This window comes from Podarcis liolepis (assembly GCF_965112155.1).
Source record: "Podarcis liolepis genome assembly, chromosome: 5".
Lineage (NCBI taxonomy): Eukaryota > Metazoa > Chordata > Lepidosauria > Squamata > Lacertidae > Podarcis > Podarcis liolepis.
This window is the reverse complement of record NC_139556.1, coordinates 47,877,672-47,889,919: the sequence shown is the minus strand read 5'-3', so window position 1 is coordinate 47,889,919 and position 12,248 is coordinate 47,877,672. Positions and strand designations below refer to the sequence as shown.

Genomic DNA, 12,248 nt, shown 5'->3' with positions numbered 1-12,248 from the left:
GTGTGAGTGCTTCTCTACCCTTTGAAAGCAGAACACATATATAGCAAGTGAGAGGTTAGCATTACAGGCACACACCATATGTTTACGTTTTAGCCATTTTCATCCATTCATTTTACCTTTCCTAGATCGCAAACAGTTAATTCTCTAAAACTCTGGCCATTAGAGTTGGTGTGTCTTCTCAAGAACTCATTCTTCTTAAAAGAGTCACAATTTTTCACAGCATTTCAGGAATACAAGGGGATGCGAGAGATCTGCCAATAATTTTCAGGATGTGTTTCTTAAAAGTAATCCCCGGAAAGTGCAGTATACATTTGTCTTTTCCTTTTAATGTCCATGATAATAGCATCATGGATCCCACCCTTAACCTCACAGGAAATAACATTTACCATCTGGCGCAAGTTTGCCTTCACATAATAGCTATGTGAGTGGCAAAAAAAGGCACAAACCTAATCTGCTGGCACTAAACCAAAACATTGAGCAAGCCTGTGCAACTAATACAGCCTGTGCCCTGGTTATATTAAGTGTGTGTCTCACACACCATGATCAATAACATGTCAAAAACAGGAATGTAATTAATGAACTTCCATGTGTCTTCTGAATGCTAGAAGGCTGCTTTGTAAGTGCATATAATTAGTCAGTTAGTTAGAGCTTTCCCCATCACTCCCAGCAAAAATCGTTCCTTTTTGCCTATTTTTATGTGATTGCATATTATTCTTGAGAAAGTTCAACTGCCAGATCCTTACATACACCAAAGGAAACAATGCAGGCAGTCATAAGATGACACAATCTGCCCTTCACAGACCATGACACAGTACAACTACAGAAACAACTCAATTAAACTTGGGGGGGAGACATGAATAGCACTAAGAGCAATAACAGCTCTGGGAAATGACACCAAAAAAAAAAAAATCAAGAGAGGCTTCTTGGCACCTACTGGTAATTTTTGTACTTACCAAGCAGAGCTTATGAGCCCCACAATCTTTGTCAAATCATTCAACATTTTGAACACTAAACCCATCCTAATCTCAAGGTTGGAGCCCCATATTGGTCAAAAGATTCTCCTTAGCAGGTGTTGGACAAATGACCCTTACAACCCATTTTCTAGGCCACTTATCTCAAGTAATGAAATAACATTACAGTAATATTGAGGTTAGGGACGCGGGTGGCACTATGGGTTAAACCACAGAGCCTAGGACTTGCCGATCAGAAGGTCGGCGGTTCAGATCCCCGTGACGGGGTGAGCTCTTGTTACTTGGTCCCTGCTCCTGCCAACCTAGCAGTTCGAAAGCACGTCAAAGTGCAAGTAAATAAATAGGTACCGCTCCGGCGGGAAGGTAAATGGCATTTCTGTGCGCTGCTCTGGTTCACCGGAAGCGGCTTAGTCATGCTGGCCACATGACCCGGAAGCTGTACGCCGGCTCCCTGGGCCAATAAAGTGAGATGAGCGTCGCAACCCCAGAGTCGGCCACAACTGGACCTAATGGTTGGGGGCCCCTTTACCTTTACCTTTAATCTTGAGGTTATGTTTTATAGCACCTTAGAAGTTCACACCAAAACTAAGTAGCTGGTTATCTTCAGAATATTCCTGTAGTACAAGGAAAGGCCTATTCAAGACAAAATATCCACTTAATTCAGTAAGGACTATTCACCAATACTGCTGTATACACCAATACTTTTTTAGGAGTCGAAGGTGATGAAAATAGTTATTACAGGGACAAATGCGTTTGTATACAAACCTACCATTTTAACTATTAATTAAAATTGTGTATTTTAACAGAACAGGTTGAACCAAGATCAAGGAGCCAGGTGGGAAATAGAAAATAATTTGCAGATTAGACTGATATGACTTTTTTCATAATGATTCATCCCTAGGCAATGCCCCAGGAGTTCTGTTTGAAGCACGCCTCTCAACTTAAACATTTTGAAAAAATAAACTCTATGAGTCTGTGATTCTATGATATATGCTTACAAGCAGCTAGGGGAAAAACCACACTGATTTTATACCAGTTCCAACAAACAGCCAACCAACCTTGAGTTACCAACCAAGTATGGCATTAAAACTAACTTGACTAAGGAACATCAGAAGTAGACCCAATTGATTCTCATGACTGCTAGGAGAAGCGCACCTACTCCCTTTATCCAAAATTACGGGTAATTATGCCTTGAATACACAACAACAGAAAAGTTAGCACTAAGGAAGGTAAGAAGTGAGAAGTTTCAGTTAAGTTAGAAGTAAATGTAGAGTAGGAGTAGATGACTTGAATCAAGAAAAAGCTAAGACTGAAAACTCATTTATAAAGTGCTTCCTTTTATCATGAGAGATAAATAAAATTAATTTTGAACACCATATCATGAATCATAGTTAGCAGGGCAAAGCAGCATTCCCTGTAGTGTTTGAATGAAATGTTGTACTATAATTTATTACAGGAGATACAAGGAAATCAAATGTGTTTGCTGTACTAAAGCCCAAGCAATTAAATGGATATTCTCCATGTTTCAGTAATGATGATATTCAAGGAATCTAAATAATTATGATTTCCATTGTATTATTATTTTTTAAAAAAAATTTCCCAAAGAAAGCATCCTTTAATAAATGCAATGTGGAAAAACTGTTTTTATGGAACTGCCAAGAAAAACAATCGTTTCATTAAGGTTAACAGATTTACTTTCTCAAGGATCACTTGCACTTGGAACACAAAGGGCAGATTAGAATCAGCAACCTTTCTATAAACACAACAATGGTACGAATTAGCTGACAACCTGACAGCATGATCCTTCCCCTCCCTATTGCCATTCTGAAGCTGTGTGCTGCTTCACCAAGGGCAATGCAGCACACCCTGCCAGTGCACACGTGGTACTCCTATCCCCCACATTCAGCAACCCAACAGCCAACATGTACTGGGAATTTAGAGAGAACTGAGCTGCTTGATGGTTGGACGTGAAGGGTACAAAGTTATTAGTGAAGCACTGAGCATAATCCTATGTGACCCCGCATAGTGACAGCCAACCAAGCTCAGGGCAGGTAGAAAGGAGGGAGATCCACATCAGATATACAGTGGTACCTCGGGTTACATACGCTTTGGGTTACATACGCTTCAGGTTACAGACTCCGCTAACCCAGAAATAGTGCTTCAGGTTAAGAACTTTGCTTCAGGATGATAACAGAAATTGTGTTCCAGTGGCATGGAAGCAGCAGGAGCCCCCATTAGCTAAAGTGGTGCTTCAGGTTAAGAACAGTTTCAGGTTAAGTACGGACCTCCGGAACGAATTAAGTACTTAACCCGAGGTACCACTGTATGTACATATGAGTTGTGGCACTCCCTCCCCACATCTTCATTATACAGTTTCCGGGCTTCTGACACGTTAAGTCACATTATTTTTCAGATTGCAAGGTGTTTTAAAACTGTGTTTCAAGGTTGTAATCAGCCCTGGGACCTTAGGGTGAAGGGAGGGTAATTGTAAGTGCTAAACATGCACAGGTTCTGCACGGATGCAAGAGAGATTATGTCATTAGTCTGAATATATAAGTAGGTTTTCACTGGATGGATTCTAATTATACCTAGACATATGCAGGTAAACATATATAAAAATAGCAAACTAATTGTCCGTATGCCAATCTAACATTATTTTCTTGCCCATAAATCAATGGGAGTCACTCTTTTCAGATAAAGCACAAGGAGATGCAACTGAGGGCACTTACAAGGAGGAAGGTGGTCTTCCTGACACTTCCCAAGGTCACAGACGTGAGGTGCAAATTCAGTCTTCATCAAAATGATGTCTTCAGTACATTTTCTCCTAAAACTAAAGTCAATGGTTCCTATTGACTTCTTTGGGAGCCAGTAAAGGGTTGTCCACTGGAGTAATCTGTCCCCCCAGCAACAGAAATGGAGGGAAAGATTTATGGGGACAGGGGAAGATATTAACAGGGAGAGGGGGAGAGAGAAGTGGGGACCTAATTGTGAGTGCTGAACCAATGTATTGCCTTGGTAATGGACACAATGAGAGCCAATAAACTGAAGCACAATGTAGACTGAAGCAGTGTTAGTGAGTGGTTCTCTAGAATGAATGGCTAGGAGGTGGCCTGCTCCCGATGGGGTTACACTCCCTTTGAAGGAGTAGGTACATAGCTTGGCATTTCTTCTGAAACCATCACTGTCTCTAGACCTCAGTGGTGTAGAGTGCCTTCCATTCACCTTGGCTGGTGGCCCAGCTACACTTCCATCTGAACAGGGATAGCCTAATGTCTGTTGCCTATGCTCTGGTAACCTCTAGGTTTTAATACTGTATTTTTAAATAGTTCTAACCTGAGCTCATGTTGGAGAATGGGTAAGAAAATAATTAAATATAGTAGTAGTAAGTAGTAGTAGTAGTACAGTGCTACCTCAGGTTAAGAACTTAATTCTTTCTGGAGGTCCGTTCTTAACCTGAAACTGTTCTTAACCTGAGACACCACTTTAGCTAATGGAGTCTCCCGCTGCCGCTGCACGATTTCTGTTCCCATCCTGAAGCAAAGTTCTTAACCCGAGGTACTATTTCTGGGTTAGCAGAGTCTGTAACCTGAAGTGTCTGTAACCTGAAGCATCTGTAACCCGAGGTACCCCTGTAATATATTTTCCTTCCAGCTCTTATTTTTCATTTCAGTGCCTGCTGAACTTCTATCCTCCAGCCACCACTCCAGCCACCACAATAAATATATTCATTTTAAATGTGTATTTTGAGCATATTCTCTCACAAAATATGCATTTCAAGTGGAACACAGGCAAGACTGAATAGGTCACTGTTCCCCACCAACTTGATGATAAGCAGTTTTCATCAGGATCTCCTGTCCTCAGTTCAGTTACTTATATTTTAATCTGTTTTATGTCTTCAACATATTGGTAGACATGGAAAATGCTCTCTGCAATGCAGAAACTACTTTCAATATTTTGTTTCTCAAAACAACTACTACCCTAATGTTGAATATTATTTTCACAGTGTTTCCACATTTTCTGTTACTTTCTTGTCTTCCCCAACAAAGAACTAAATGCAAAGTTATCAATGTATCAATTGTATCAAAAGCCAATGTCAACAAAAGCAGTACATGCAGCAGAGAATTAGTCAAGTTAACTAAAACTATTTGTAAATGCATGTTTCTATCAAATAAGAGGTATATTTAAAATGTGGGTTTTATTTATAATGCTTTTGAGTTATACAGTTTCATATTTTTCTTTGACTGTTAAGAAATATTTGAAATATCATAGCTGAAATTTCTTAATTTGCTCACTTGCTAGCCTTAAGTCGCTTCTTGTTGGGCAAAGATAACAAAACCTGTTACAGGATTTCATATTGCAATTGGAAGCATTTTATAATGCAAGTTCGAAGTTTTAACCTATTCTTATTTCAGTTAAGGTAAATAAAAGTTGGTTTTGATGTTAAATTTTGTATCAGTTTCTAAACAAGGGCTGGAGAACCTTTATTAGCCTTGGGGCCACATTTTCTCATGGATAGCCTTTTGGGAGCCATATGTCATTGGTGGGTAGGTCCAAAGGCCAAAGTGAAGGCAGCCAGAACCAAAAGTGGCGAGAGCAACAGATGTGATTCTTATCTTTGAACATGACAACATTCCAGTCAGGCAAAAGTCAGTGGTTCCTACACCCACACACCTCCAGCTTCCATCCAGACAAGGAAGAGACATCACCATTTCAAGGATGCTTGACAGTCAGGCAAAAATACTCAAGGAGAATGAAGAACAGGGCCAGTGAGTACCATGGGCAGGAGAGAGGGGCATGGCCTAGGAGTCCCAAAGGCTGGACAGAAAGGATTGTGGGGGGCACATTTATCCACACATCCAGCCTGAAATTCCTTACCCCTGTTCCAAACTGTACAATTACTGGTTTCAGACATTAGGCTTTGGCTCCATATTGAGTATATTTATAAACACTGGAATGGTTTTCAGGATACCCTCAGGGTCCAAGCACAATAAATACTGTTGTGTTCAGTGACCTTTATATAAGCAAAGCATTCTTTTCAGCATGTAAATTAATTTTCTTCTCTTGGCTTGTAACAAGCCAAATGACTATTTTGACTCAGTGCCCAACTGTAGGAGAAAGTAAGATAGTGGCAGAGAATAGGACTGAAACTTTTAAGATATCATAAGACAGCCAGTTTTGAGCAATTATATTCAGCACATTTAATGAAAACTGGTAATTATAGTGACTGGTGATTTCAGGAATTCCCCTCCGTAATTACAGTAAGCAGAAGACTAATGTTGTTCAATGAAATGTTTGTCTACAGAAATGAATAAACAAGCACATCTTATTCTGTCATCTCTCCAAAATATTTACTCTTCATGAAAAATCATTGCTAACCAGTAATGTGCAAAATTGAGTCATTCTTTGATTAGCCCAGATTTACAAGTTGCCAATGGCTTTATATGTCAGAAACAAGAGATATATATCTTAGATATGCTTCACATAATGAAGGTAATTCACTGCTATATAAATTCAGAATGGATATTCACTGACATAAGATCTGAAACTGTTGGAAGAAGTATTGAAGCCATGGTTTATGAGATGAACAATAAGTGACAGTATTCTTTATGTGAAGACTTGAAGAATGACTTTGCTAAAGATACCAGTATTTGTCTTTCAAGTCTACCAATAATTATGATCTAAAGGGTCAGATGTCTACAAAACAAAGTATCATAATAGTAAAATGAAAACATTTATCACCAATATAGCAATGCTTAAATTTAATGGTGATTAGATGCTTAAAGTTTTTGTGTTACAGTGGTACCTCGAGTTACAAACACCTCAGGTTACAAACGCTTCAGGTTACAAACTCCACTAACCTGGAAGAGTTACCGCAAGTTGAGAACTTTGTGCCAGGATGAGAACAGAAATTGTTTGCCGGTGGCACAGCAACAGCAAGAGGCCCCATTAGTGAAGCACGCCTCTAGTTAAGAACAGTTTCAGTTTAAGAACGGACCTCCGGAATGAATTAAGTTCGTAAGTAGAGGTACCACTGTACATAAGAACTTGTTAATGAACTCTGAAGCCAGTTTCAGCAGCAACAGACAACTATTAAGTTCATCAGTTTGATGTGAATATTTCATTATTATCAGAATATATTTACTAGTTTTATCCCCATAAACACTTTTTCTGGAACACATATCTATCTTGATTTGAGTTAAATGAGGGTGGCAGCAGGAAGAACAGCCAAGCCGCACTTGAGATACAGGCTATTTCACAATTCTTTTCTGACAAATCACCATAAAAATGCTGTAATTAGCCAATCAGCAATTCTCAGTTTTATAGTGGTGAGCCCAACAGGCAACCCAGCGAGGTGGCAACAAAATTGCATTATCTTAGTTATTATACAACTCTTCTAAGGCCTTGCTTCAGACACACAACATTTTGAAAGGGCAATTTTTTTTCTTTAAAAAAGAAAAATCAAGTACCCTTTTCATTTCACAGAGTGTAAATGCTGAGTAGCACAGCCTGCCTACTGAATTAATGGATGTGTGTATTAAGAAACAGACACAACGCACTGCATGCCTCACTGTTATTATCAATAACCTAAGAAGCAGTGAGAAGGGCAATTTTAAAACTCTGCTTAAAAGAGGATTTTAAAGGTTCACATGCCAAATGCAAAACAATGTGCCTGCTTTTCTGACTTTTCAATGCTTTTCCCCCCCAGGAAATTGCTGTCATGTGTTGCTTTACAGGAGAGGACGGAAATGAGGGGAAAGTTAAAAGCATTTCAAGTTCATCACCAAGTTGTCGCTGAGCAGTGACTACCACTAGCAGAAAGCATGAGTCAATGACTGACCAGTGTCTCTGTGTCAGATGAATCCACAAATTGTCTTCTCTACAGATGCTGTGGCCGATATTGTCATGGCAGAAAGCTTTTTGGCAAGCAGTCTAATCAAGCAACCGAACGATACTATGTCAAGAAACACAGTTCTCCACAAACTGTGCTAATATATAAAGGCCACTTATAGACACATTCACCAACTCAAACACACATGCATTCATATATAAATGGGTCCATACAGAAATTTCCATATCCTTATAATAGGATTGTCAGATCAAACGATACGTTAGAATGATTATTATTTCAGATAGGCTTATAAAAGCTGGCATTCATTCAAAAGCCAGAATGATTTAGCAAAACTTCATCCAAAAACGTGTGTATCTCTATACACCCTCAAGGCAATAAAAAGAAGTAAATGCTTCCAGTTAGCAATACAGTATGTTTCGTGCTTGTTCTAATATATAACAGTAAAATATAGTCATATAGGTTTATGAAGCAGCGAGGGCTTATATGATCCTGTTTAAATATATGCTACTGCATTGACAGAATGCCTAATCTACATGCTTCCCAAGGATTTTACACAAATACTATCGACCACACCACACTCCTGTACAAAGAACTCCTACAAGCAGCCAAGCCTGCAGCACGCCAACTCAGCGTTTGAGAGTGTCAGGACAAATATCCCAATCACGACTGTGCTTCTGGTAACGTGCCATGTGCATGCGTTATGCCTTTGCTCCCATCCCTTCTTATCATACTTGTCTAATATACCTTGGAAGTCCAAAGAGAGGGCAGTACTTTTCAGAGCCCTATAGCCTGCCTTGGATATGGCTAGTGCTAAATAGATGTCAGAAGTACAACTATCAGTGGCACTAAGCGGGCAGGAGAAGAAAGGCAGAAGGAGCCAGTGCATTATGACAGAGTTCTCCCAAAATAACTCATCCATGTTCCTTACAGTACCCCAATAACCCTGTTTGGATAAGAGCACGGTTATTCTAACGTCTCTTAATTTCTGAGGATTTCAGCTACTGCATCTCCTTAGCCTGTTGACTGTCAGCCCGGTATAGTGGTTAGAGGGCACCCTGGTTAAAATTCCTGCACTCCCTGGGTAGCTTTGGGCAAGCCAGTCTCTCAAAAAGCCAGCCTATGGCAAAAGGCTCTGGAGGAAGGGAATTAGGGGCTAAGATCCTACAAAGTGCCTTCAGCTGCTGGGAAGGAGGGCAGAGTAAAATCAAAGCAGCAGGGGCAAAGTTTCCTTTTGTTGCTACACCTGTGCCAGCCTGCGCCTCCTGCCAGGAGGGTGCAGAGACGACTCCCAAGGCGCCCCGGGCGTCTTCAGCGCCTCTTCCCCACGCCCAGCCGCCGGTGCCTGGCTCCGCTTCCCTCCGTGCCCCTTGGGCTCTCCAGAGGGGCACCGCGCGCTGCCACCTTCCCGGGCAGGTCTCGCGCTCCTACGCCTGCGCACTGAGGCCGATCCCCCCTCTCCTGCGCACCCCACCCCCTCCTCGACTTGCTCCACACAACTTCTTTCTTCCCACAAAGTGGAGACGAGAGCCGGGGTGGAGCCCCAGTTCGCGCGGACGCCGGAGCTCTCGCCTGCTGCCGCTGACCTTGGGGCGCTTCCCCGGCGGCGGCGGCGCCGCGCGCTCACCAATGCGGGTCCCAAACGAGACCCGGCGGCGGCGGGGCGGCACGTGCCGCGGCCTCCTTCCCCTCAACTTCTTTCCCCTCAGCGTCGCCTCGTCGAGCCTCCACGGCCAGCATCTCTCGCCGCCCGCGCCCCGCCTCGCCTCCACTTACCTCGCTCTTGTTCGCCCCTTTCTTCTCCTCCTCACACTTTCCTGACGAGGGGACGGCGGGATGGGGAGGAGGGTCGAGGAGTTCGCTCCGCTTCGCAGGCAGCGCAGCCTAAGCCTCCCGGCTCCGGCTGGCGGCGGTGCTGTCGCGCCTCTAGCCGCTTGTTCGCTCGCGAAGCCGCGCTCTGCACCACACGCCGGGCAGCGGCTAAGGGGAAGGAGGGGCGGGGCGGAGCCGGAGCCCGAGGGAGGGAGGGAGGGAGGGAGACGTGGTGCCTCGGACCTGCCGCCTTTCCTCAGCGAACGGGCGCGAAGCTAATTGCCTGCTGTTACAGGGAGAGCGGCGGCGGCTGGGGCTGCTTCCCTCGCGCTCGTTCCGGGCTGAAAGAATGAAGGCGTTTCAGGCGGTTACCGGCGGCGGCGGCGGCGGCGGCGAGTGCCACGAGCCGAGCGCCAAGAGAGCCCAGCCCAAAGCTGCGGGCTGATACTTTCCGAGCCCGCGGCCGCCGCTCTCGAGTCCCCTGAGGCCGGGGAGCGAGTGAGTCTCCGCGAGGCTAAAAATAAAGAAGTTTGATTAAAGTTCCTTGGCGCTCTTCGGAGCAGCAGCCGCAGCTGCCCAACCCAAGGGTGGCACCCTCGCCACAGCGCCGCGAAGGGAAGGAGAGGCTAGCTTGGACCCTTACTCGAGGCGCCGAAGCCCAGGCTCTGAGGAAGAAAGGCAAAGGCACGTTTCTCCCTACGGAGATGAGATGCTGGGAGCCTGGGCCAATCCAGAGTTCCCAGCGCCATATACCTCTTCCCAGCGCGTGTGCGAGGAGATACACACGCCGCGGAACCTAAGATGCTGCTGCTGCCGCCGCCTCCTCCTCCCTTCTTCTTTTCAAGCACTTCCACTCACCGATTGCAATGTCAAAATCCTGAAAGGTTTCGTTATCTTTGCCTGAGGAGAGAAGATCTGAAGGCTGCTTCACCTGTCACAAGATCCTTACTGAAAAGTCGGAATTGGCATGCAACCCATTCCTGCACTATCACATGTGTATAAGATGTTGCTGAACGGCCAGGCAACAAAAAAAATCACCTAAGTGTGCTGCTGTCATATGCAATGATCTAAATGCAGCATGCAGGCGAATTATTTGTGTAGAAATGCTTGTTCGGTGCATTTGACAGTTGTGCAGGAAATGCAGTGGGGTACAAAGTATCTTAGGTTGTGCAGTGTAAAGAACAGAAAAAGGAACACTTTTTTGGTTTTTGTTTTAGTTCAACCAAAGGTATGGCCAGCCCCATCCCATGGGGGGGGGGGGTGATACAGCAATTCCTGAATTCTCTGGCTCTGCCTCTCTATTCTGAACCACCAAAAGTTTGGACTGAAATGTCTTACACTGCTTCTGAAAGATGCCCGGCTTTGTCAAGTTTCCAGGACATGAGAAAACTTAGTGCATATTTTGGAAGTAAAACCTGAAAATCCATTCAGATGTTATCTTTACTCAACAAATAAAAGAAAGTTCATCCGAGAACTGCCATTTCTCCAAATTACACTCGTTTCAGTTAGAGCTGTTGATTTAGTAACAAAGTTTCTTGATGATTAGCCCTCTTTAACGATTCATTAATTGAGTGATTCAATATTACTTTGTCCCCATATTGAAAAACAAAAAGTCTCTCAGCCTCACTCACCTCACAGAGTGTTTGTTGTGGGAGAGGAAGGGAAAGGAGAATGTTAGCCGCTTTGAGACTCCTTCGGGTAGTGATAAAGCGGGATATCAAATCCAAAATCATCCTCCTCCTCCTCTTCTTCTTCTTCTTCTTCTTCTTCCCTGTCACCCTCTATCTAAATTTGCATCTGAACAGATGTTAAAGACTAGGATTGAGGTTGAATCCCAACAAGACAGAAGTACTGTTTCTGGGAGTTAGGAGACGGGCAGGTGTGGGGGACTCCCTGGTCCTGAATGGATGTGCTGCTGAAGTTTCAGGTGCACAGCCTAGGAGTCATTTTGGATTCACAGCTGTCCATGGAAGCGCAGGTTAACTCTGTGTCCAGGGCAGCTGTCTACCAGCTCCATCTGGTACGCTGGCTGAGATCCATATACTAAACAAAGGAATCAGTAGGCCTGAGAGAACAGCAAGGTTTGCAGAAGTCTGAAATATCCTTAGAAAAAAGACCCTAACAGAGAGACCCTAACAAATCTTATTAAAGTCTCAGTATGCTAAGTGGCCACAGAACATTGGGGGGAGGCTGCGGTTAGTGGCTTGAATCCTGAAAAGAGGGTATTTCACACTCTAGTATTTTGTTGTAGGTGCCATTTTTCATTCAATAACAACCAACTCTTTATCTTAGATGAATCAGCCCAAGACACACATCAATGACTGCTCTAAACTGCATCCACTATTTTCAACAGTGTTTATTAAAGCATTTGTTTACTAATTTTAACTGTGTGTAAAGGAAATTGAAAATTCCTGCCGCTTTCTTGGATGTCATTTATTTATTTTTAATGGCTAAGGCTGCAATAATAGGTTAACTAGAAAATAAGCCCCAGTTTGACTTATTTCCATAGAAACATGCATAGGAATTAGTTAGAAAGATAGGCATCCCTGTGCTAACTAAATCTCCTTCATCAAGACCAAGCAACATGCCAAACTATGGCCTTACAGACTAACTTCATT

At 43.3% G+C, this 12,248-nt stretch overlaps 1 protein-coding gene across 3 annotated transcripts in view; it reads right to left on the bottom strand.

Annotated features, from left to right (window-relative positions):
- The window catches only part of CHST15 (carbohydrate sulfotransferase 15), a 76,946-nt gene extending 66,397 nt beyond the window's left edge, over window positions 1-10,549 (bottom strand). Inside the window, exon 1 of one of the 3 annotated variants that reach the window (XM_083506177.1) lies at window positions 9,595-10,549. The gene's annotated coding sequence lies outside the window, so the exon portion shown is untranslated. Of the gene's footprint in view, window positions 1-9,064; window positions 9,248-9,404 lie in introns of those variants that run through there. The other 2 variants (XM_083506179.1, XM_083506178.1) reach the window with 2 other exon arrangements.
- Between the last annotated feature and the right edge of the window lie 1,699 nt (window positions 10,550-12,248).